Source organism: Rhineura floridana, chromosome 8 (assembly GCF_030035675.1).
Source record: "Rhineura floridana isolate rRhiFlo1 chromosome 8, rRhiFlo1.hap2, whole genome shotgun sequence".
Taxonomy (NCBI): domain Eukaryota; kingdom Metazoa; phylum Chordata; class Lepidosauria; order Squamata; family Rhineuridae; genus Rhineura; species Rhineura floridana.
In genome coordinates, this window is record NC_084487.1 from 48,792,437 (window position 1) to 48,816,141 (window position 23,705).

General features: G+C 43.7%; 1 long non-coding RNA gene across 2 annotated transcripts in view; it reads left to right on the forward strand.

The window, feature by feature from the left end:
• LOC133390545 (uncharacterized) overlaps positions 1-23,705 on the forward strand; it is a 39,135-nt gene that overhangs the window by 5,110 nt on the left and 10,320 nt on the right. For both annotated transcript variants that reach the window (XR_009764421.1, XR_009764422.1), the window contains exons 2-4: positions 17,028-17,069; positions 17,341-17,360; positions 18,285-18,359. This is a non-coding gene — a long non-coding RNA (uncharacterized LOC133390545). The remainder of the gene's footprint in view (positions 1-17,027; positions 17,070-17,340; positions 17,361-18,284; positions 18,360-23,705) is intronic.

The window sequence follows — 23,705 nt, forward strand, 5'->3', positions numbered from 1 at the left end:
TATATGTGTAGTAATTTATTTAGAGATATAATAAATCAAATGCACAACAATTCTTCTCACAGTATGACTCTATGTTATCTGGTGCCATGGCAGATGGAAACTTGGCCGGATCACCAGACAACGATTCACTCAAGAAGCATAAAGATGTAATTTCATAGATGAGACTCTAAACTATGCATGGATGGCATCTAATAGAAGACAGTATCCCTGATGTGTGGAACTATGATTCGTGGTGCCCCAAATCATAATTTGGAATGGGCATCCAAGTTTCTTATAATGTTTCCTATAGATTTTGGCTATTCTTCTGATACATAAATTAATGTTGTTGGTGTTGTTTAGATTTATTCCCTGCAGTTAACTAAAACGTTTCAGGCGGATCACAAAAGTTATAAAATGCATAATTAAATACAGTTCAAAACACTCTAAAATCAGAAATGATAAATGACCTTGTCTGAGCTATAACTGAACAAAAAGCTCTGACCTGGGTTGGAACCAATGCCATCTTGTAGAGGACCCTGTCCTGTATGAATATGTGTATGGATCGTCACCTTGGAGTAGTGAGTGGGCTTGCGTGTTCCAATGAAACCTGTGAGTGATGCCGTCGGGAGTCATGTACTCCCAGCGGGGTCATCCATGGCGGTAAGGTCAAGGGAGAGGAACCAGACAAAGAACAATCAAAGAAAGTCCTCAACGGCAGAACAAGCGGAGGATAACAATGTGTATGTTACAACGGCTGTGAAGGCAGATGAAGGCTGCAGCAGATAAAAGACTTGCAATCATTGTGGGATCAAAGCCTTTTTCTATCAAGATTGTGTGTTGATCGCCGTGCACTGATCTCCCCACATAAAACAAATTCACGCACAGGTGTCTTCCAACCAAACCAAACCAAAAGTCACATGGCGATCGGCGGATGGCAACGGGGGCAGGACTGTGAAATCTGGAAGCCGCTAGTCATGGACCGGCACATGGGCAGTGGATACAGACTCAGTAGTCCTGGCTCAAGGACCGAGGCAGTTGAGTTGTTCGGCAGCTGTATCCATGACTGAGCATTCCGATTCAGGATCCACTCTGCTCACCCCTTATGGGGAAGGTGCTAGAAAAGGTGCCCTAAATATAGTCTGCCTCATCTCTCTCCCTGACTGGATTACCACGTCCAGTGGGGTCACCACTTAGCAGTCGCAAAAGACAAATGAACTTTGGAACGTGGAATATACGGACATTGCTGGACAATACAGATAGTGAATGTCCTGAACGCAGAACTGCCATCATTGAGAGGGAGTTGAGATGTTTTGGTATTGACATAGCAGCACTCCAAGAAACTCGAAGAGCAGGAGAGGGACAATTGAAGGAAGAAAATGGTGGTTACACCTTCTTCTGGAAAGGACTGCCTGAACAAGAACGACGAATACATGGAGTAGGCTTTGCTATTAAAAATGATCTTGTGAAGCTCTTGTCAGAAGTTCCTACTGGCATTAATGAACAACTCTCAACTCTCTAATTAAAACTTGCCAAAAACCAGCAGGCAACTATTGTAAGTGCTTATGCACCAACATTAGATGCTGATGAAGACATCAAGGAAATTTTTTATACCCAGCTGGACACCATCTTATCAGAGATACCTAAGGAGGACAAAATTATCCTCCTGGGCGATTTCAATGCAAGAGTTGGGCGTGATTTTGATTTATGGCCAGAAATCTTTGGGAAAGAAGGAGTTGGCAATAGCAACCTGAATGGAACTCTACTTCTGAGTTAATGTTCAGAGCATAATCTTGTTATCACAAACACTCTTTCGACAGAAATATAAATTTAAAGCATCATGGAAGCACCCTCGGTCGAAGCACTGGCATCTCCTGGATTACATAATTGTCCGTGCCAGAGATCGTCGTGATATACTCCTCACCAGGGCCATGATGAGCGCCGATGACTGCTGGACAGATCACCGATTAATTCAATCCACTATGGCCATTAATATTGTTCCTCAACGTAGGCTCCAAGGAAGAAAACCAAGGCATAAAATGAACACCCATGCCCTTCAAGATCCTATTAAGCGAGCTTGCTTTCAAACAACTCTCAAGAAACATCTACTGACGGAACTCCTTGAAAATGTCGAGGAACACTGGATTAAACTGAAGACATCCATTATTGCAGCATGTGAACAAACTATTGGATACCAAACTAAGAAACATCAGGACTGGTTTGATGAGAATGATAGTGAGATTGAACATATCATTGACAAGAAAAGGAAAGCCTTCCAGATATGGCAAAAAGACATTAACTGTGCTGCTAAGAAAAAAAATCTATGCTAGTGCAAAGGCTGAGGTCCAAAGAAGAACTAGAGAAGAACGCCCAGTGGATAAAGAAAGCTCAAGAAATCCAACATTTTGCAGATGCTCATGATGCACGGGGCTTTTTTAATGCCACAAAGGCCATCTACGGACCAACAAATTATGGTACAGATCCCTTACGTTCAATAGATGGTACCAAACTTCTAAAGGACAAAGAGTCTATTGCACTGCATTGGAAAGAGCATTACCACGATCTCCTTAATCGTAACTCTATTGTGGCTGATGAGGTCTTTTCGCAAATCCCACAACAACAAATTAGAGATGAGCTTGCAGTATCCCCTAATTTGGATGAAGTCAGTAAAGCCATTAATCAAATGAAAAATAACAAAGCTAGTGGACCTGATGGGATTCCTGCTGAAGTCTTTAAAAAAGGTGGGCCTGAACTTACACAACAACTTAATAAACTCATCGAAAAAATCTGGATGAGGGAGGAGATCCCGGAAGACTTTAGGGATGCCATAATTATCACTCTTTTCAAGAAGGGTGATAGAACAGATTGTGGGAACTACCGAGGTATCTCTCTTCTTGCTACCGCAGGTAAAATCCTTGCAAGGATCCTTGCAAATTGCCTCCTACCTATTTCAGAAGACATTCTCCCTGAATCCCAAAACGGTTTCTGCCCTTCCAGGCGGACAGTGGACATGATCTTCACTGCACAACAGCTTCAAGAAAAATGCAGGGAGCAAAACCGACCTCTGTATATGGCATTTATTGATCTGACTAAGGCCTTTGATACTGTAAATCGAACTGCCCTCTGGACCATCCTTCTGAAAATTGGATGCCCTGATAAATTTGTGAATATTTTGCGACTCCTCCATGACGACACGAGGGCAACAATTTTGGATAACAGTGGCTCTCAAAGTGATCCATTCAAAGTGGGATCAGGCGTCAAACAGGGATGTGTCATTGCTCGGACCTTATTTGCTATTTTTATCGCCATGATTCTACACGTTGTTGAGGGGAAACTTCCCACTGTCGTGGAAATCACATATCGAACAGATGGAAAGCTTTTTAATCTCAGTAGGCTGAAAGCAAAAAGTAAGGTAATTACAACCTCTGTCATAGAACTTCAATATGCCGATGATAATGTAGTCTCCACACATTCAGAGGAAGATCTTCAAACTATCCTAAATGTCTTTGCAGAAGCATATGAAAAGCTTGGCCTCTCGCTTAACATAAAAAAACCCAAAGTGCTTCATCAGCAAGTGCGAACCAATTCCTCTGTAGCACCGTCAATCCAGTTTAATGGTGCAATGCTGGAGAATGTCGATCAATTTTCTTACCTTGGCAGCCATCTCTCTGTAAAAGCTGACATCGATGCTGAAATTCAGCATCATCTGAGTTCGAATGCCTGATCGCTGTCTTCCAAAGCAGGTACTTTGCTCCCAACTTAAGGATGGAAAAAGGAATATCAGTGGACAGCAAAAGAGGTTTAAAGATGTTATCAAAGCTAATCTTAAAAGATGTAACATGCATTAAGAACTGGGAAGCCTTGGCCCATAAACGTCCCAAATGGAGGTCGGCCATTATCAAAGGTGCTATGGACTTTGAAGAAGCACGAGTAGAGGGCAAAAGGGACAAGCGAGCTAAGCGGAAGGCACGCCAAGCAAATCCTCATTGTGACCATCTTCCATCTGGAAACCTATGTCCTCACTGTGGGATGCTGTGTGGATCCAGAATTGGCCTCTACAGTCACTTATGGACCCACCGCTAAAGACCTTACAGTCTTACTCGGCCACGAGTGATCGTCAATGAATGAATGAATGAAATGAATGAATGAATGATATATAATACTTCAAATAAAGTTTTGGGGTGGGCACCACCAGATCCTTTTTCCCCCTACCTAATTTAAACATTTGGGTATGTATAGTTGCTCAGATCCACTCCTTCTGCACACAAGAAATTCTGGGCAAGTCAGGAAGCCATGGATTCTTGTAGAGAATGTTTTTGTCCATTTTAGTTGTGAGTACATGCCATCATACACGCCCTGCGGCCTCCACAACCTCTGGGCTAAGCAGGACGCACTGGAATGTTATAGAGGACACCCTCCCCTTTCCTGGAGTGTATGATTTGTCCTGGCCCAGAGCAGATTTTGGGGTGTGTACCCCCAGTTACTTATTTTTTCCTGTATGTTTTTGTCTGCTTTGGTTTTGGATAGATGCCCTCTCATGTACCCTGCGCCCAGCAGAACCTCTGGGCCAGGCGGGATGCAGTGGCATCTCGTAGGGGACACCCTCCCCTTTCTGGGGATATACGATTTGTCCTGGCCCAGAGCAGATTTTGGGGTGTGTACCCCCAGTTACTTATTTTTTCCTGTAAGTTTTTGTCCAGTTTGATTTTGGATAGATGCCCTCCCATGTGCCCTGCACCCAGCAGAGGTTCTGGGCCGGACGGGACGCAGTGGAATCTTGTAGGGGACACCCTCCCCTTTCCGGGGGTATATGATTTGTCCTGGCCCAGAGCAGATTTTGGGGCGTGTACCCCCAGTTACTTATTTTTTCCTGCATGTTTTTGTCCAGTTCGATTTTGCATAGATGCCCTTGTGAGTGTCTGGTGCCCAGCAGAGGCTCTGGGCCAGGCGGGACGCAGTGGAATCTTGTAGGGGACACCCTCCCCTTTCCGGGGGTATACAATTTGTCCTGGCCCAGAGCAGATTTTGGGGCGTGTACCCCCAGTTACTTATTTTTTTCTGTAAGTTTTTGTCCAGTTTGATTTTGGATAGGTGCCCTCCCATGTGCCCTGCACCCAGCAGAGGCTCTGAGCCGGACGGGACTCAGTGGCATCTCGTAGGGGACACCCTCCCCTTTCCAGGGGTATATGATTTGTCCTGGCCCAGAACAGATTTTGGGGCGTGTACCCCAGTTACTTATTTTTTCCTGTATGTTTTTGTCTGCTTTGGTTTTGGATAGATGCCCTGCTATGCGCCCTGTGCCCAGCAGAGGCTCTGGGCCAGGCGGGACGCAGTGGCATCTCATAGGGGACACCCTCCCCTTTCCTGGAGTATATGATTTGTCCTGGCCCAGAGCAGAGTTTGGGGTGTGTACCCCCAGTTACTTATTTTTTTCTGCGTGTTTTTGTCCAGTTTGATTTTGCATAGATGCCCTCATGAGTGTCTGGTGCCCAGCAGAAGCTCTGGGCCGGGCGGGACGCAGTGGCATCTCGTAGGGGACACCCTCCCCTTTCCTGGAGTATATGATTTGTCCTGGCCCAGAGCAGATTTTGCGGTGCGTACCCCCAGTTACTTATGATTTATGATTTTATGACATCATTATGTATTTATGATATCGGAATCCTGATGATTTTGATTGTATAAATTTATTGTCGGTCTTGACGGGGAGAGTCTCCTGATTACAGCGATATATCATACAGGGTACCCCATTATTTATTTTGGGTTCAGGGGCATTTTAAATTTGGCTTGACGTTGCTGTAGCTGTCAACTTTTCTTCTTTGTTAGTGACTGAAATTTCACACAAATAAGGAACTGGGAACTGGGAACTAGGAACCAACTTCAGCGTCGTCAGTGAAGAAGGGGTTGCCTCCAAGCATGTACAAAGGACACTAAGACACTAACAACTCCCTGAGAACAAGAGTGTTGCTTTATAGATTTTTGAAATTTGTTTTAGAAATTAAGTTTAATAAAGTGGATGGTATGGGCATGTACACAGATCAGCACAGTACAAGTACATATATGGAGAGAATAGTCAGTAGTGTTAAATATGCTGGTGTTGCTTCCTGTTTTATATAATGAGGTAAGAGGACAAAGTGAGTTCTAGCAAGTAAACTCTGTGCCTGCCTTATTTCCCATCTTCCTCCTCCTCTCTTGCACCCTTCTACAATAGAACTGTTACTACTGATGCATTAACAGTGATTGTTGAAACAGTCTATTAAAACTTCTAGGCGCATGGAGAAAAACTAGTTTCTCTGCAGAGGGAATGTGGCTGTGTGAGTCCAAACTTCATCAGGTCGTGATCTGACCATGACAACAGGGTCACTGACCTGACTATTACTGGACCGCCAGCCATGCCATCTGGTGGAAAGATCAATTTGAGGGCATGCCACAGAATCCAGTTGTGCCTGGTAAGCCTCTTTCAGAGGAGGAACTACGTTATAGGGCAATTACATGTTGGAGGGGAAAGTTCAGCTGTTGGTTCACTTCTCATTGCCTGATTTTGCTCATTCATCCTCCCCTCCCCCTTTTTTTCTCCTGGGAAAAGGGGGAAAGAACATCACTTATGTTGCAATGTATTTATTTTAATATATACCCTACGTACCCAATAGTGGCTCATAAAAAATATCTAGGATTAGGGGTGAGTAGTGAGGTGGCCAAGTTTACTGATGATACTAAATTGTTCAGGGTCATTAAAAGGACCTCTCCAAACTGAGTGAATGGGTGGTAAAATGGCAAATGCAATTTAATGTGAGCAAGCATAAAGTGATGCATGTCTGAGCTAAAAATCTTGATTTCACATATATGGCTCATGGGGCCTAACTTGGTAGTGACTGCCCAGACCTTGGGGATATTGTAGATGGCTCAATGGAGATGTCGACCCAGTGTGCAGCAGCTGTGAAAAGAGCAAATTGCATGCTAGGCATCCTTAAAAAATGAAGTGGACTGCCTTAAAGTCGATTCTGACTTATGGCGACCCTATGAATAGGGTTTTCATGGTAAGCTGTATTCAGAGGTGGTTTACCATTGCCTTCCTCTAAGGCTGAGAGGCAATGACTGGCCCAAGGTCACCCAGTGAGCTTCATGGCTGTGTGGGGATTCGAACCCTGGTCTCCCAGGTCATAGTCCTCTAACCATAAGAACATAAGAAGAGCCTGCTGGATCAGGCCAGTGGCCCATCTAGTCCAGCATCCTGTTCTCAGTGGCCAACCAGGTGCCTGGGGGAAGCCCGCAAGCAGGACCCGAGTGCAAGAACACTCTCCCCTCCTGAGGCTTCCGGCAACTGGTTTTCAGAAGCATGCTGCCTCTGACTAGGATGGCAGAGCACAGCCATCACAGCTAGTAGCCATTGATAGCCCTGTCCTCCATGAATTTGTCTAATCTTCTTTTAAAGCCGTCCAAGCTGGTGGCCATTACTGCATCTTGTGGGAGCAAATTCCATAGTTTAACTATGCACTGAGTAAAGAAGTACTTCCTTTTGTCTGTCCTGAATCTTCCAACATTCAGCTTCTTTGAATGTCCACGAGTTCTAGTATTATGAGAGAGGGAGAAGAACTTTTCTCTATCCACTTTCTCAATGCCATGCATAATTTTATACACTTCTATCATGTCTCCTCTGACCCGCCTTTTCTCTAAACTAAAAAGCCCCAAATGCTGCAACCTTTCCTCGTAAGGGAGTCGCTCCATCCCCTTGATCATTCTGGTTGCCCTCTTCTGAACCTTTTCCAACTCTATAATATCCTTTTTGAGATGAGGCAACCAGAACTGTACACAGTATTCCAAATGCGGCCGCACCATAGATTTATACAACGGCATTATGATATCGACTGTTTTATTTTCAATACCTTTCCTAATTATCGCTAGCATGGAATTTGCCTTTTTCACAGCTGCCGCACACTGGGTCGACATTTTCATCGTGCTGTCCACTACAACCCCGAGGTCTCTCTCCTGGTCGGTCACCGCCAGTTCAGACCCCATGAGCGTATATGTGAAATTCAGATTTTTTGCTCCAATATGCATAATTTTACACTTGTTTATATTGAATTGCATTTGCCATTTTTCCGCCCATTCACTCAGTTTGGAGAGGTCTTTTTGGAGCTCTTCGCAATCCCTTTTTATTTTAACAACCCTGAACAATTTAGTGTCGTCAGCAAACTTGGCCACTTCACTGCTCAGTCCTAATTCTAGGTCATTAATGAACAAGTTGAAAAGTACAGGTCCCAATACCGATCCTTGAGGGACTCCACTTTCTCCACTACACCACACTGGCTCTGGGGATCCTTAGGAAAGGTATTAAAAATAAAATTGCCAATATCATAATGCGACTGCATTTGGAATACTGTGTACAGTTTTGATCACCGCGCCTCAAAAAGACTATGGTAGAGTTGGAAAAGGTTCAGAAAAGGGCAACCAAGATGATAAAGGGGATGGAGCAACTCCCCTGGGAGGAAATGTTGCAACATTTGAGGCTTTTTAGTTTACAGAAAAGGCGAGTAAGAAGTGACATAATGGAAGTTTATAAGATTATGCATGGCATGGAGAGAGCGGGTAGAGAGAAGTTTTTCTCCCTCTCCCATAATACTAGCTCATTGATCTCCAATGAAGCTGAATGTTGGAAGATTCAGGACAGATAAAAGAAAGTACTTCTTCACACAGTGCATAGTTCAGCTATGGAACTTGCTCCCAGAGGAGGCAGTAATGGTCACCAATTTGGAAAACTTTAAAAGAGGATTAGACAAATTCATGGAGGATAACAGTATCAAATACTACTAGTCATGATGGCTATGCTCTGCCTTCATAGTCGGAGGCAGTATGTTTCTGAATTCCAGTTGCTGGAATCCACAGGAGGGGAGAGTGTTCTTGCACTCAGGTCCTGCTTGCAGGCTTCCCATGGGCATCTGGTTGGCCACTGTGAGAACAGGATGCTGGACTAGATGGGCCACTGGTCTGATCCAGCAGGCTCTTATGTTCTTAAAGATGTAAAGCAATAAACATCAAGAAGTAAAATCAACCAGTTTAGAAACCAGAATGACTTGAAACTGCCGCATCATGAAGCATTCAGTTCATTGGGTTCTGGGGGAAAGAAAATGGTGACAGCATACCTTAAAACAGCCTTTGCTAGTCTGATGCCCTCCAGGTGTTTTGGACCATAACATCTATCAGTCCGAGCCCTTACAAAACATCTGGAGGGCACCAGGGTAGCAAAGGTTGCCTTAAAACACAGTCTTTACCATCTTGCTAAAAGGTGGGGTCCAGGAGTGGGAAGCAGAGCCAGGTGGGCCTCCTGCACTGCCCAATATATTTGTGTCAGTGCTTCGAAGGGAAGGAGCAGGATCAGTTTCTTGATCAGAGTTTGAGTTCAGTGGTTGTGAGACATAAGTAATACCAGTGTTTGTTTTTCGCCAAACATAATGTTTCTCATTGTCGTGTCCCGAACTGAACTCAGGAACCAGAGCAGTTGGTGAAAGCAATTCAGTCTTTATTAAAGTAATGTCCAAACAGAAACTACGTCTTCTCATGAATCAATACAATAACATGTGTCCAGCGACATGTAAGAGAGTTGACAGAACAAGAAATCCCTGCCCCCCCCCCACTTTTATAAAGGGGCTTTTCTGGCGCGAATCCTCTCACTCCGCCTTAAGGTGCTTTCGTCTACACCCCTCCTTTCTCTCCTCTTTTGCTTTCTCCTGGTTCGCGGTGAAGGTGGAAGCGCTGCCCCCTCCCCTTCTGAGGATTCTATCTCTGGTATTGGAGAAAGAGGGGGGTGGATGTCATGCCCATCAGGCGATTCTTCCTCTGACTGAGGAGGGAGTTGAATTCCCCCTCCTTTCGGTTCTAACTGCTCTGGCCTGGGAAGGGGGGTGAGCGTGGGAAGTTCCTGGGAAGCGTCTGTGTCTGTCTCGGCTCCAAGGACTTCACTGCTGGGCAAAGCTAACTCTGGAATTCCTCCCCCCTCCCCTGGTTGTTCTTCACTCAACTCTGGGAAAATGATCTTCTCCCCCTCCTCGTCCTCCGAAGTGCCAGGATCCCAATCCTGCATCCTGACACTCATTGAGGCCAAAAAGTTCTACCTTTGACTCAACTGTCCAGAGAACATTGTTCCAGAAGTTCCAGAAAAATTGTTTTTTTTAAAAAAAGTGTTTTTAAATTTGTATATTTGTTTTTAATGTTTTTAATTGTTGTAAACCGCCCAGAGAGCTTCAGCTATGGGTCGGTATCCAAAACAAGAAAGAGAGAAAACACAAGTGTGACCCTTATGTGAGCTAGGGCATGGCTTTCTGCAAAGAATCCTGGGAACTGTAGTTGATTAAGGGTGCTGAGAACTGTTAGGAGCCCCCTATTCTCCTCACAGAGCTATAATTTTCAGAGTGGTTTAACAGTCAACCCCTCTTCCCAGGGAACTCTAGCTCTGCGAGAGGTATAGGGAACTTCTTGTTGTGCTGTGTGTAGTTGTGTTGCTTAATTTCGTTTAAAAGCAGCACCACAGCAGTAGAGAGTAACAGCAGATGTTGAAATGCGAGTGTGCCAGCGTGTGTGCGCGTTTGCCTAAGAAAGCAGGCTTTTACCCTGCATCAGCATCACTGAGACTGGAGACTTAGTAAAATAAGAAAAGCTAGTTTATTTATAGAGATACATAGTAGATAGAAAGGCAAACCTAGTTCTAACTAACTAGCTAAGTTGGAGGCATAATGCCCAGGTGTGGGAGTTAACCCCATGGTAGGAGAGAGAGCAGAGACAAAGGGATGTCTTGTCTCTCCTGGACAGCCAGAGGAAAAAGGAATGGAAAGGGCAGAAGGAGGAGGGGCAGGTAAGCTTCCCTAAAGATGTCACAGTCTAACGACAGAAGGAAGTCAGTCAGAGCATCACAGGTAAAAGGTAAACAAAGCCTATCCATCTGGAGGACCCTAGCTCTATCTTCCTTCTGGAGCACAAACAAAAGAACAATACAGGAGTTGCTCTCGCCCCACTTCCAACACCCCTTCTCAACGAGTGTTTGGTTCAGTCCACGAGATTCATCTTGTCTCGCAGCTTGCAATGTCTTGACTTTGCCCAGTGCCTTTGTGAGAGCGTCTGCAGTCATGTCTTCTGTTGGACAATACTCCATCTTGAGTAGTCCTCTGCGGTAGGTGGGTGCTTCACGTACGTATATATACTTGGTGTATGAACTCACCCCTTCTGACTGCAAGAGTCTGTTGCATCCTTGCTTGCTTCCCAGTCCCTTTTGGTTGGCGAGCTGGTTCTTCAGCACAGGTATCCCACTGCTAGCACCACATCTGGCTTGGTAACAGTGCTCATATACAGGCCTTTCTTTAAGCATTTGGCTTCTTCTTGAATTTTCTCTTGTAGCCTGCAGCTTTCCTTCCTTGAGGAAGCTTGTTTAGTGTCCAAGTTTTACTTTGGTGTAGAGATTCCAGCTCTTCCTTGTCTGGCTGCCTCCACCTCTCAGCTTCGGCTTTGGGTAAGGCTTCAATCTCTTTCCAGGTTTCTGGCTCTGGAAGTTCATCTCTCACAAGGTAAGCAAGTCTCTCTGGTGGTACACCTCTGTTGGTGCATTCAGAGCGTCTGGGTGCTGGCGCTGCGGCTGCCCCTTCTGGCTCTGATGCCTGTTCTGGCTTTGTTGCCCCTTCTGGTTCAGACTCCTCACCTTCCTCTGCAGGTGTATTGTTATACCTTCTGTGGTGGAAGAATAACTCAGCTTCTTCTTCCATTTTGCTGTCATCTGTTTGGTGTGACGCCCCTTCTGGTCTGTGTGCGCACTTTCATCAAAATGGACAGCTCTGCATACTTCAACTTTGCCAGTTTGGGGATCTATTACTCTGTGTCCCTTTTTTGTTGGAGAATATCCAATAAAAATAACTTCCCTGGCAGTGTTGTCAAGTTTGGATCTCTTTTCCTTTGGGATGTGCACAAAGGCCTTGCACCTAAATACACAAAGGTGTGACATACTTGGGATCCTACCATGCCACAGCTCAAATGGTGTTTTGTTGGTTGCAGATGCAGGAAGTCGGTTCTGCAGGTAAGTGGCAGTAACTGCAGCTTCTCCCCAGTACTCCTTTGGTAACTGCACATCTTCCAACAAGGAATTAATCATTTCTCCAAGAGTCCAGTTCATGTGTGCTGCAACCCCATTTTGCTCTGGGTTGGACACTGTAGTCTGGCGCTCTATGCCTTCCTCATGGAGAAAGTCTTGCATAGCCCCAGACACATATTCCCTTGCATTGTCAGATCTTATGATCTGTGGCTTTCTGCCAAATTTGTTGGGCACAATCCTAACATAATCCTTCAGTTTTTGATGTACTTGACTGTTCTGCCTTATCAGATACATGGTAGTATACCTGGAGTAGTCATCTATAAAAGTCAGCATGTATAAATTTCCACCTTGGGAGGGCATTCTCATTGGCCCACATAGATCAGTGTGGATTAACTCTAGAGGCCTTGTGGTTTTCCTCTCACTTTTCTTAGGAAATTTTGGCTTCACACGTTTAGTTTTAATACAGCACTGGCTAGTCTGTGTACAATTGCACTGTTTCATTTTAAAGCCTCTTGCTAAATTATCTTTTTCAAGAGCAGTAATTCTGGCAAAAGCGACATGTCCCATTCTCCTGTGCTAGATATGTAAGCATTGAGAATCACTGGTTTCCTTGACCACATTTGCATAGTTTCAATATAATCCAAAATTAAAAGTCCATTTTTCACTTTTGCAGTACAACTTATTACTCCTTTACTTAGAACATGGCAAAATTCTGCATTCATATGGAATTCGCCTCCAAATTTTAATATTCTGGTAACACTGATTAGATTGCCCTTAAACTCTGGAACATATAAACATTCCTTCAGTTCCATCGATGTCTGTCCATCTAGCACTGTACATAATAATTTCACTGTCCCTTTTCCTTCAGAGAAAATCTCCTCTCCAGATGCTGTCAGTATCTTTTGCCTGTGACTTTCAAAACTTTTAAACAGGTTCCTATCAATTATTACATGTGAGGTGGATCCTGAGTCAATTAAAAATCTGCTTTTACAGTCACTCTTGCTTGGATAAGACACATAGCTAAAATCCTCTGGTGGAGACATTCTTTGTCTTTGTTTAAAGACTGCTTGCCTTGGAGGCATCTCTCACTTCCACCAGCCTCTGTTTGAAGTCAGGCTTTTCTCTCGTCTGCCCCCTATTGCAATTTCTTTGAAAATGGTTTGGAGAGCCACATTTGAAACACAGATCCCGGCTGTCCCCCCTCTTTTGTGGATTGAGCTGATGACTCATCTGGCTACCATTTGTCTGTTTGTTTCTCCCCACAGTGAGGTTTGCTTGCTCAGAGACAGCCTGTATTTCCTGTTTTCCCTGAAAGTCCTGATCCTTCAAATACGATATAAGCTGATTCAAGTCTTGTTCAGAATTGTCTAGTACACAGGAAATTAATTTATGATCTTGATTAAGAGAGCTTAAAAGCAAAGCCTTTTTCATATCCTCTTCAAAAAAATTTCCACACCTTTCCAGTCTAGCAAGAAGGCTTGTAAAATTCTCTAAGTGTTTAATTAGACTGCCCCTTTCATTAGTTTTTTTCAGAGAAAACAACTCTTTGTACAGAAATCAGACTTGGCTCTTTGGTTTCTTGTTATAGACTCCCTGCAGCCTTTCGTAAATTTCCTTAACACTGCTGCAGCCTGTACAGATATTCAAAGCTTCATCTGATAGAGCAGAAACAAGCAGATACTTTACTTTTGCGTCCTTACGTGTCCATGCAGCTCTTGCGTTCACATCCTCAGCTGAGGGTGAAGGATCAGTCAGTATTCCTTCCAACTCTTCTCCTTCCAGGAGCGCTTTAAATCTCAAATCCCATAGTTCGAAGTTATCCCTTTTCAAGCCTTGGAATGCGTCTCTCGAGTGAAGAAAGTTCAGCCATCTTTTCTATCTCTGTTCTGCTTTTCTTTCTAACTTAAAGTCTCCCTTGTAAATTACACACAAGCACCATTAGCTTCAGCTACAACTTGCATTCAACTTAGTTTGCTGGGCCCGTAACCCTTGTGGCGCTGTGTGTAGCCGTGTTGCTTAATTTCGTTTAAAAGCAGCAGCACAGCAGCAGAGAGTAGCAGCAGATGTTGAAATGCGAGTGTGCCAGCATGTGCATGTGTTTGCCTAAGAAAGCAGGCTTTTACCCTGCATCAGCATCACTGAGACTGGAGACTTAGTAAAATAAGAAAAGCTACTTTATTTATAGAAATACATAGTAGATAGAAAAGGCAAACCTAGTTCTAACTAACTAGCTAAGTTGGAGGAGTAATGCCCAGATGTGGGAGTTAGCCCCATGCTAGGATAGAGAGCAAAAGGGATGTCTCGTCTCTCCTGGACAGCCAGAGGAAAAATGAATGGAAAGGGCAGGAGGAGGAGGGGCAGGTAAGCTTCCCTAAAGATGTCACAGTCTAACGACAGAAGGAAATCAGTCAGAGCATCACAGGTAAAAGGTAAACAAGCCTATCTATCTGGAGGACCCTAGCCCTATCTTCCTTCTGGAGCACAAACAAAAGAACAATACAGGAGTTGCTCTTGCCCCACTTCTAACACTTCTGACAACTCTCAACACCCTTAGCCAAACTACAATTCCTAGGATTCTTTGGGGGAAGCCATGATTGTTTAAAATGGTATAATGCTTTAAATGTACATCGCACAAGGGGCCCCATTCTGGTACATCACACAAAGGGTCCCATTCTAGTATTTCACTCTGGCCTCTGACATAATCTCTATCACTCCCTTCTCTCCCCCCCCCCTTCCTCCGCACTTCTTCTCAGCTTAGGCAAGAGTTAACAATTGATCTTTTTAGCCTCTGTGATAGCCTGGGTTGGTTCTGTGGGACACAGAGTGAAAACACTTGGAAACAAGTGGCCATTGTTCAAGATGCTGATGTGTTATTTGGCAAAGATGTTTTCCTGTGAGACCCTTACAGTCCAATCCTATATATGCTCATTCAGAATAACGTTCTATTGAATTCAATGGAATTTGCGCCCACTACATCTTTAACCACTTCCAAAGCACACTTTTTTGGGCAGAAATCTTCCATTTCCTACTATGAGCCTTGCTGTTGTTGTTGTTATGTGCCTTCAAGTCAACTACGACTTATGGCGACCCTATAAATCAGTGACCTCCAAGAGCATCTGTCATGAACCACCCTGTTCAGATCTTGTAAGTTCAGGTCTGTGGCTTCCTTTATGGAATCAATCCATCTCTTGTTTGGCCTTTCTCTTTTTCTACTCCCTTCTGTTTTCCCCAGCATTATTGTCTTTTCTAGTGAATCATGTCTTCTCATGATGTGTCCAAAGTATGATAACCTCAGTTTCATCATTTTAGCTTCTAATGATAGTTCTGGTTTAATTTGTTCTAACACCCAATTATTTGTCTTTTTTGCAGTCCACGGTATGCGCAAAGCTCTCCTCCAACACCACATTTCAAATGAGTTGATTTTTCTCTTATCTGCTTTTTTCACTGTCCAACTTTCACATCCATACATAGAGATTGGGAATACCATGGACTGAATGATCCTGACTTTAGTGTTCAGTGATACATCTTTGCATTTGAGGACCTTTTCTAGTTCTCTCACAGCTGCCCTCCCCAGTCCTAGCCTTCTTCTAATTTCTTGACTATTGTCTCCATTTTGGTTAATGACTGTGCCAAGGTATTGATAATCCTTGACAAGTTCAATGTCCTCATTGTCAACTTTAAAGTTACATAAATCTTCTGTTGTAATTACTTTAGTCTTTTTGACATTCAGCTATAGTCCTGCTTTTGCGCTTTCCTCTTTAACTTTCATCAGCATTCGTTTCAAATCATTACTGGTTTCTGCTAAGAGTATGGTATTGTCTGCATATCTTAAATTATTGATATTTCTCCCTCCAATTTTCACACCTCCTTCATTTTGGTCCAATCCCGCTTTCTGTATGATATGTTCTGCGTATAGATTAAACAAATAGGATGATAAAATACACCCCTGTCTCACACCCTTTCCGATGGGGAACCAATTGGTTTCTCCATATTCTGTCCTTACAGTAGCCTCTTGTCCAAAGTATAGGTTGTGCATCAGGACAATCAGATGCTGTGGCACCCCCATTTCTTTTACAGCATTCCATAGTTTTTCATGATCTACACAGTCAAAGGCTTTGCTGTAATCTATAAAGCACAGGGTGATTTTCTTCTGAAATTTCTTGATCCATTCCATTATCCAACGTATGTTTGCGATATGATCTCTGGTGCCTCTTCCCTTTCTAAATCCAGCTTGGACGTCTGACATTTCTCACTCTATATATGGTAAGAGCCTTTGTTGTAGAATCTTGAGCATTACTTTACTTGCATGGGATATTAAGGCAATAGTTTGATAATTACTGCATTCCCAGGGATCCCCTTTCTTTGGAATTGGGATGTATATGGAACGCTTCCAGTCTGTGAGCCATTGTTTAGTTTTCCATATTTCTTTAGGATACTCTGTTCATACAGTTTTTGTGGTAAGAGATATTCAGAGGTGGTTTACCATTGCCTTCCTCTGAGTTTGGATGCATCTTAGTCTGGTGTCTCAGCTTTGACCATTCCGCCTTGGGTGCCCCTGCCAGGAGTCTAGCCTCTTGGTCTAGACTCCTGACAGCATTGCTCTCAGCTTCTTCAACACTCGCAAACCCCCTCACCACTTTAAGGTGTGCATCCTAGAGGGAGATGAGCCTTGCTAGCCAACTGTTTTTCAAAGGACTCAGTTAGTCATTCTTGATCATAAACAAAGGGACTCTCTGCTTGGGGCAGCCTACAACAGCCTTCTCAAATCTGCTGCCCTCTAGATGTTTTGCACTATAACTTCCAACTGTGTTGACTGGGGCTCTTGACAGTTGTAGTCCAAAACCTCTAGAGGGTATCAACTTGAGGAAGGTTGTTCTGCAGAAGTCTGCACGATGTGGGCTAATGTTTGCATTGAGATGCTGCTGTCTGCATGCAACAGGGCTCTTCAGTCTTTATTCAGACACTCTTTTCTTTTCCTTTTTAGCACTGAAGTGGAATCGATTTTCCATCACGGGTCACAGTTTTGGTAAGTAATTCATGTCCCCTGAACAAGCTAGTGTTTCTCACGCATTAATGAATGATTAACTTCTAGCTAATTTTTCTTTGCAGTCACTGCACCTTTTTCCCAGTGATATAAAACCCTTTTGTCATTTGTTCACATCAAATTAATAGAAACCTGGTGTGTTTTCTCATTGCCCGTTAATTTCTACTCTTGGAGAGGAGTTAATCATATGGGTGGTCACTGTGGTTCATACTATGGTGTATATATAAACCCCACTTCCTTTTCTTCCATATAGGTGGGATTGTTGCAGGCATGGTGAGTATATTCTTCATGAGGTGTTACCATCATTCCCTCTTTTTCCAATGTTCAAGCTTTGATTATGTAGCCAGAACAGCACAAGAGGAAGATATCAGAAGGCTTGGAAGAATTCTGTGGTTCGCAGAAGTACTGTTTTTTTGTAAAGAAAACTACCCAAACAGTCCCAATGAGGAATGAGTGTGCTCAGTGGCCACAGAATCCTGACTGAGTTGGGGGTGGAGGAGAAAATGTGGAGCGAGTGAGAATGGAATAGAGGGGCTGGAATCTTGAACAACAGCAGTGCAATATTCTCTGAGTACTGGGCTTTATTCAGCCAAAATGTGCACCATCCATGCACGTTGGCAGAGAGGCGTTGGCAAGCTCAGGAGTCCATGGTTTGCAGAAGTACAAAAAATCTTTAGGGGGAAAAAACTCTAAAAGAAGAGGGGATCAGAAAACAGCCCAATGAAGACTGAGCATGCGCAGTCAGGCCACAAAATGCTGTCTGACTGTTGGGGGCAGGAAATGGAAAACTGGGGGGAGGGGACAAAGAACGAACTATTCTTCACAGCATTATTCCACACTGCAACATTTTGTTAAAGATCTCACTTCTTGATATATTAATCAATTAATTAAATTTATATCTTGCCCTTCCTCCAAAGGAGCCTAGGAAAGCAGACATGTCAATACTAAAACAATACAAGTAAAATGTCTAAAAACAGTTAAAAACAACCTTCTAAAGGCAATTGCCTATTCTCAAAGCAAATAATTTCAGGGTGGCCAGGAACAGGGAATATAGAAATGTCTTTTCTCCTGAGAACAGTTTCTTTCTGTGGCAGTCGCACAAAGGAATAAGAAATGCCATCCAGGAAGACACAATAGAAATTGCACTTGTGCCAATGATAAAGGAACTAAACCTCCTTTCTCTCCCTGTGTTCCTAGTTCTCGTGTATTTTCCCTGAAATGGTGGACAAGCTGATCCTGGTAGAAACCTACGGCTTTCACCCAGCACCTGAGGTTAAATTCTAAAATCTTTTCCTACTTTGCAGTATATTGCAAGAGACATGACATAAGCTGAAGAAACTTTATGAAAAGTGACTGCACTAATAGAAGAGTTTGATTTTTTGTTTTTTTCGAGGTAGAGGTTAGCCAGGCATGTGGTGAAAGCCCCACCTCTGCCCTTCTTTATAAGAGAGAGATAGGTGGCAAATGGGTAGGACAAAATACCTCTGCCCTTTTAATCACACGCAGGTTTGCTGTTATAGATGCAGCAGCACAACTCACTATTTGCTCTGCTATTTAGGCCCAGACTAGACATGGCACTCTTCATGTAACTAGGAGTTGCATGACTGGTTTTTAAAAAAGTAAATTGCAGGGGTGAGCCCTCTCAATCTGGATTGGAACCCTGGTCTGTGGGGGCAGGAGGGGGGCTTTCAATCTTTGCCCCCCTCATTGTGGTCCTGATCTAGTTTGTGGCCCCTTTCTCTGCTTAGTGTGGCCCTCTGGGTTGGGATTTTGTACTTTAGAAGATGGAGAAATAATGATGCCTTTCAAGACTAAAGTGCAATAAACACCCATCCTTCCTTGCAGTAAGATTTGGGGCTAATTTGGAAGTGACTCATGTGGGTGGCTGCAGCATGAGGATGAAGCTCTACTTCGTAAACTGTGAGCAGCCATACATAGCCTTTGGACCAACATACATGGCTTGCCATGTGCACTAATGGCCATTTGCCCCAGCAACTCAGCCAAGTGAATGATCCCCTTTGTTAGAGTACTCATGCCCCTTTCCTTCAGTTCTGTAGGGTTCCAGAGTTATGAGGCAGACTTGTAAAGGACTGCAGGACTCTTGGGAGGGAGGTACAATATTCATCCTTAGCTAGTCTGAATATTTTGACACTACCTGATGGGACAGGGAATTTTCATAGAATCATAGAATAGTAGAGTTGGAAGGGGCCTATAAGGCCATCAAGTCCAACCCCCTGCGCAATGCAGGAATCCAAATCAAAGCATTCCCAGGAATCCAAATCAAAGCATTCCCAACAGATGGCTGTCCAGCTGCCTCTTGAATGCTTCCAGTGTCAGAGAGCCCACTACCTCTCTAGGTAATTGGTTCCATTGTCGTCTGGCTCTAACAGTTAGGAAGTTTTTCCTGATGTTCAGTTGAAATCTGGCTTCCTGCAACTTGAGCCCATTATTCTGTTTCCTGCACTCTGGGACAACCGAGAAGAGATCCCGGCCCTCCTCTATGTGACAACCTTTCATGTACTTGAAGAGTGCTATCATATCTCCCCTCAGTCTTCCCTTATCAAGGCTAAACATGCCCAGTTCTTTCAGTCTCTCCTCATAGGGCTTTGTTTCCAGTCCCCTGATCATCCTTGCTGCCCTCCTCTGAACCTGTTCCAGTTTGTCTGCATCCTTGAAGTGAGGAGACCAGAACTGGACGCAGTATTCAAGATGAGGCCTAACCAGTGCTGAATAGAGGGGAACTAATACTTCATGCGATTTGGAAACTATACATCTGTTAATGCAGCCTAATATAGCATTTGCCTTTTTTGCAGCCACATCGCACTGTTGGCTCATATTCAGCTTGTGATCAACAACAATTCCAAGATCCTTCTCACATGTGGTATTGCTGAGCCAAGTATCCCCTGTGCAAACTGTGCATTTGGTTTCTTTTTCCTAGGTGTAGAAGTTTGCATTTATCCCTGTTGAATTTCATTCTGTTGTTTTCAGCCCAATGCTCCAGCCTATCAAGGTCCCTTTGAATTTTCTTTCTGTCTTTCATGGTATTAGCTATGTCCCCCAATTTTGTATCATCTGCAAATTTGATAAGCATGCTGTGTACCTCCTCATCCAAGTCATTAATAAAAATGTTGAAGAGCACGGGGCCCAGGACCAAGCCCTGTGGTACCCCACTTGTTATTTCTGCCCAGCTTGAGAAGGAACCGTTGATAAGCACTCTTTGAATATGATTCTGGAGCCAGCTGTGGATCCACCTGATAGTTGTTCCATCCAGCCCACATTTAGCTAGCTTGCTAATCAGAATATCATGGGGCACTTTGTCAAAACCTTTGCTGAAGTTGAGATATATTACGTCCACAGCATTCCCACAATCTACAAGGGAGGTTACCCAATCAAAAAATGAGATAAGATTAGTTTGGCAGGATTTGTTCTTCATAAATCCATGTCAGCTTCTAGTAATCACTGCATTGTTTTCAAGGTGCTTACAGATTGACTGCTTTATAATCTGCTCCAGAGTTTTTTCAGGGACTGATGTTAGGCTGACTGGTCTGTAGTTCCCCGGTTCCTCCTTTTTGCCTTTTTTGAAGATAGGGACAACATTAGCTCTCCTCCAGTCATCTGGAAGTTCACCAGTCCTCCATGATTTCGCAAAGATAATAGAGAATGGTTCTGAGAGTTCTTCAGCCAGTTCCTTCAGTACTCTAGGATGCACTTTATCGGGCCCTGCCAATTTGAACTTGTTCAAAGTGATTAGGTATTCCTTGACCATTTGTCTATCAATCTCGAACTCCAATCCTGCCCCTTAAGAACATAAGAACATAAGAAGAGCCTGCTGGATCAGGCCAGTGGCCCATCTAGTCCAGCATCCTGTTCTCACAGTGGCCAACCAGGTGCCTGGGGGAAGCCCGCAAGCAGGACCCGAGTGCAAGAACACTCTCCCCTCCTGAGGCTTCCGGCAACTGGTTTTCAGAAGCATGCTGCCTCTGACTAGGGTGGCACAGTACAGCCATCATGGCTAGTAGCCATTGATAGCCCTGTCCTCCATGAATTTGTCTAATCTTCTTTTAAAGCCATCCAAGCTGGTGGCCATTACTGCATCTTGTGGGAGCAAATTCCATAGTTTAACTATGCGCTGAGTAAAGAAGTACTTCCTTTTGTCTGTCCTGAATCTTCCAACATTCAGCTTCTTTGAATGTCCACGAGTTCTAGTATTATGAGAGAGGGAGAAGAACTTTTCTCTATCCACTTTCTCAATGCCATGCATAATTTTATACACTTCTATCATGTCTCCTCTGACCCGCCTTTTCTCTAAACTAAAAAGCCCCAAATGCTGCAACCTTTCCTCGTAAGGGAGTCGCTCCATCCCCTTGATCATTCTGGTTGCCCTCTTCTGAACCTTTTCCAACTCTATAATATCCTTTTTGAGATGAGGCAACCAGAACTGTACACAGTATTCCAAATGCGGCCGCACCATAGATTTATACAACGGCATTATGATATCGGCTGTTTTATTTTCAATACCTTTCCTAATTATTGCTAGCATGGAATTTGCCTTTTTCACAGCTGCCGCACACTGGGTCGACATTTTCATCGTGCTGTCCACTACAACCCCGAGGTCTCTCTCCTGGTCGGTCACCGCCAGTTCAGACCCCATGAGCGTATATGTGAAATTCAGATTTTTTGCTCCAATATGCATAATTTTACACTTGTTTATATTGAATTGCATTTGCCATTTTTCCGCCCATTCACTCAGTTTGGAGAGGTCTTTTTGGAGCTCTTCGCAATCCCTTTTTGTTTTAACAACCCTGAACAATTTAGTGTCATCAGCAAACTTGGCCACTTCACTGCTCACTCCTAATTCTAGGTCATTAATGAACAAGTTGAAAAGTACAGGTCCCAATACCGATCCTTGAGGGACTCCACTTTCTACAGCCCTCCATTGGGAGAACTGTCCGTTTATTCCTACTCTCTGCTTTCTGCTTCTTAACCAATTCCTTATCCACAAGAGGACCTCTCCTCTTATTCCATGACTGCTAAGCTTCCTCAGACGCCTTTGGTGAGGTACCTTGTCAAACGCTTTTTGAAAGTCTAAGTACACTATGTCCACTGGATCACCTCTATCTATATGCTTGTTGACACTCTCAAAGAATTCTAATAGGTTACTGAGACAGAACTTTCCCTTGCAGAAGCCATGCTGGCTCTGCTTCAGCAAGGCTTGTTCTTCTATGTGCTTGGTTAATCTAGCTTTAATAATACTTTCTACCAGTTTTCCAGGGACAGAAGTTAAGCTAACTGGCCTGTAATTTCCGGGATCCCCTCTGGATCCCTTTTTGAAGATTGGTGTTACATTTGCCACTTTCCAGTCCTCAGGCACGGAGGAGGACCCGAGGGACAAGTTACATATTTTAGTTAGCAGATCAGCAATTTCACCTTTGAGTTCTTTGAGAACTCTCGGGTGGATGCCATCCGGGCCCGGTGATTTGTCAGTTTTTATATTGTCCATTAAGCTTAGAACTTCCTCTCTCGTTACCACTATTTGTCTTAGTTCCTCAGAATCCCTTCCTGCAAATGTTAGTTCAGGTTCAGGGATCTGCCCTATATCTTCCACTGTGAAGACAGATGCAAAGAATTCATTTAGCTTCTCTGCAATCTCCTTATTGTTCTTTAGTACACCTTTGACTCCCTTATCATCCAAGGGTCCAATTGTCTCCCTAGATGGTCTCCTGCTTTGGATGTATTTATAGAATTTTTTGTTGTTGGTTTTTATGTTCTTAGCAATGTGCTCCTCAAATTCTTTTTTAGCATCCTTTATTGTCTTCTTGCATTTATTTTGCCAGAGTTTGTGTTCTTTTTTATTTTCTTCATTCGGACAAGACTTCCATTTTCTGAAGGAAGACTTTTTGCCTCTAAGAGCTTCCTTGACTTTGCTTGTTAACCATGCTGGCATCTTCTTGGCCCTGGCGGTACCTTTTCTGATCTGCGGTATGCACTCCAGTTGAGCTTCTAATATAGACAACTTCCAAGCATTTTCGAGTGATGTGACCCTCTGGACTTTGTTTTTCAGCTTTCTTTTTACCAATCCCCTCATTTTTGTGAAGTTGCCCCTTCTACTTTATGTTTCCCAGGAGGGTCACAGATCCTTTTTTTGGAGAAGACTGAGCCAAAGTAGGAATCTGCCTTTTCTTTGTCATCTGTTATCGTTTTGCCATCCTCATTGAGTAGCTGTGCCACCTTTTCTTTTCTCTGTCTTTTACTATGTACGTACCTGAAGAAAGCTTTTTTGTTGCTTTTAGCATCCTTCGCTAACCTCAACTCATTCTCAGCTTTAGCCTTCCTGACACCATCCCTGCAATTCCGTGATACCTGCCTGTACTCTTCCTTTGTGGCCTGGCCTTCTTTCCACTTCCTGTATGTGTCCTTTTTTGTTTTCAGGTCCTGTCTAGGCTTTTTGTGAAGCCACATTGGCTTCTTCTGTTGTTCCTCCCCCTTTTTCCTTGTTGGAATTGATTGCCATTGAGTTTTTAGAATTTTGTTTTTTAGAAACTCCCACCCATCTTGGATTCCTTTTCTCATTAGGGTCGCTTGCCATGGAACTGTACTTACAATCGTTCTGAGTTTATT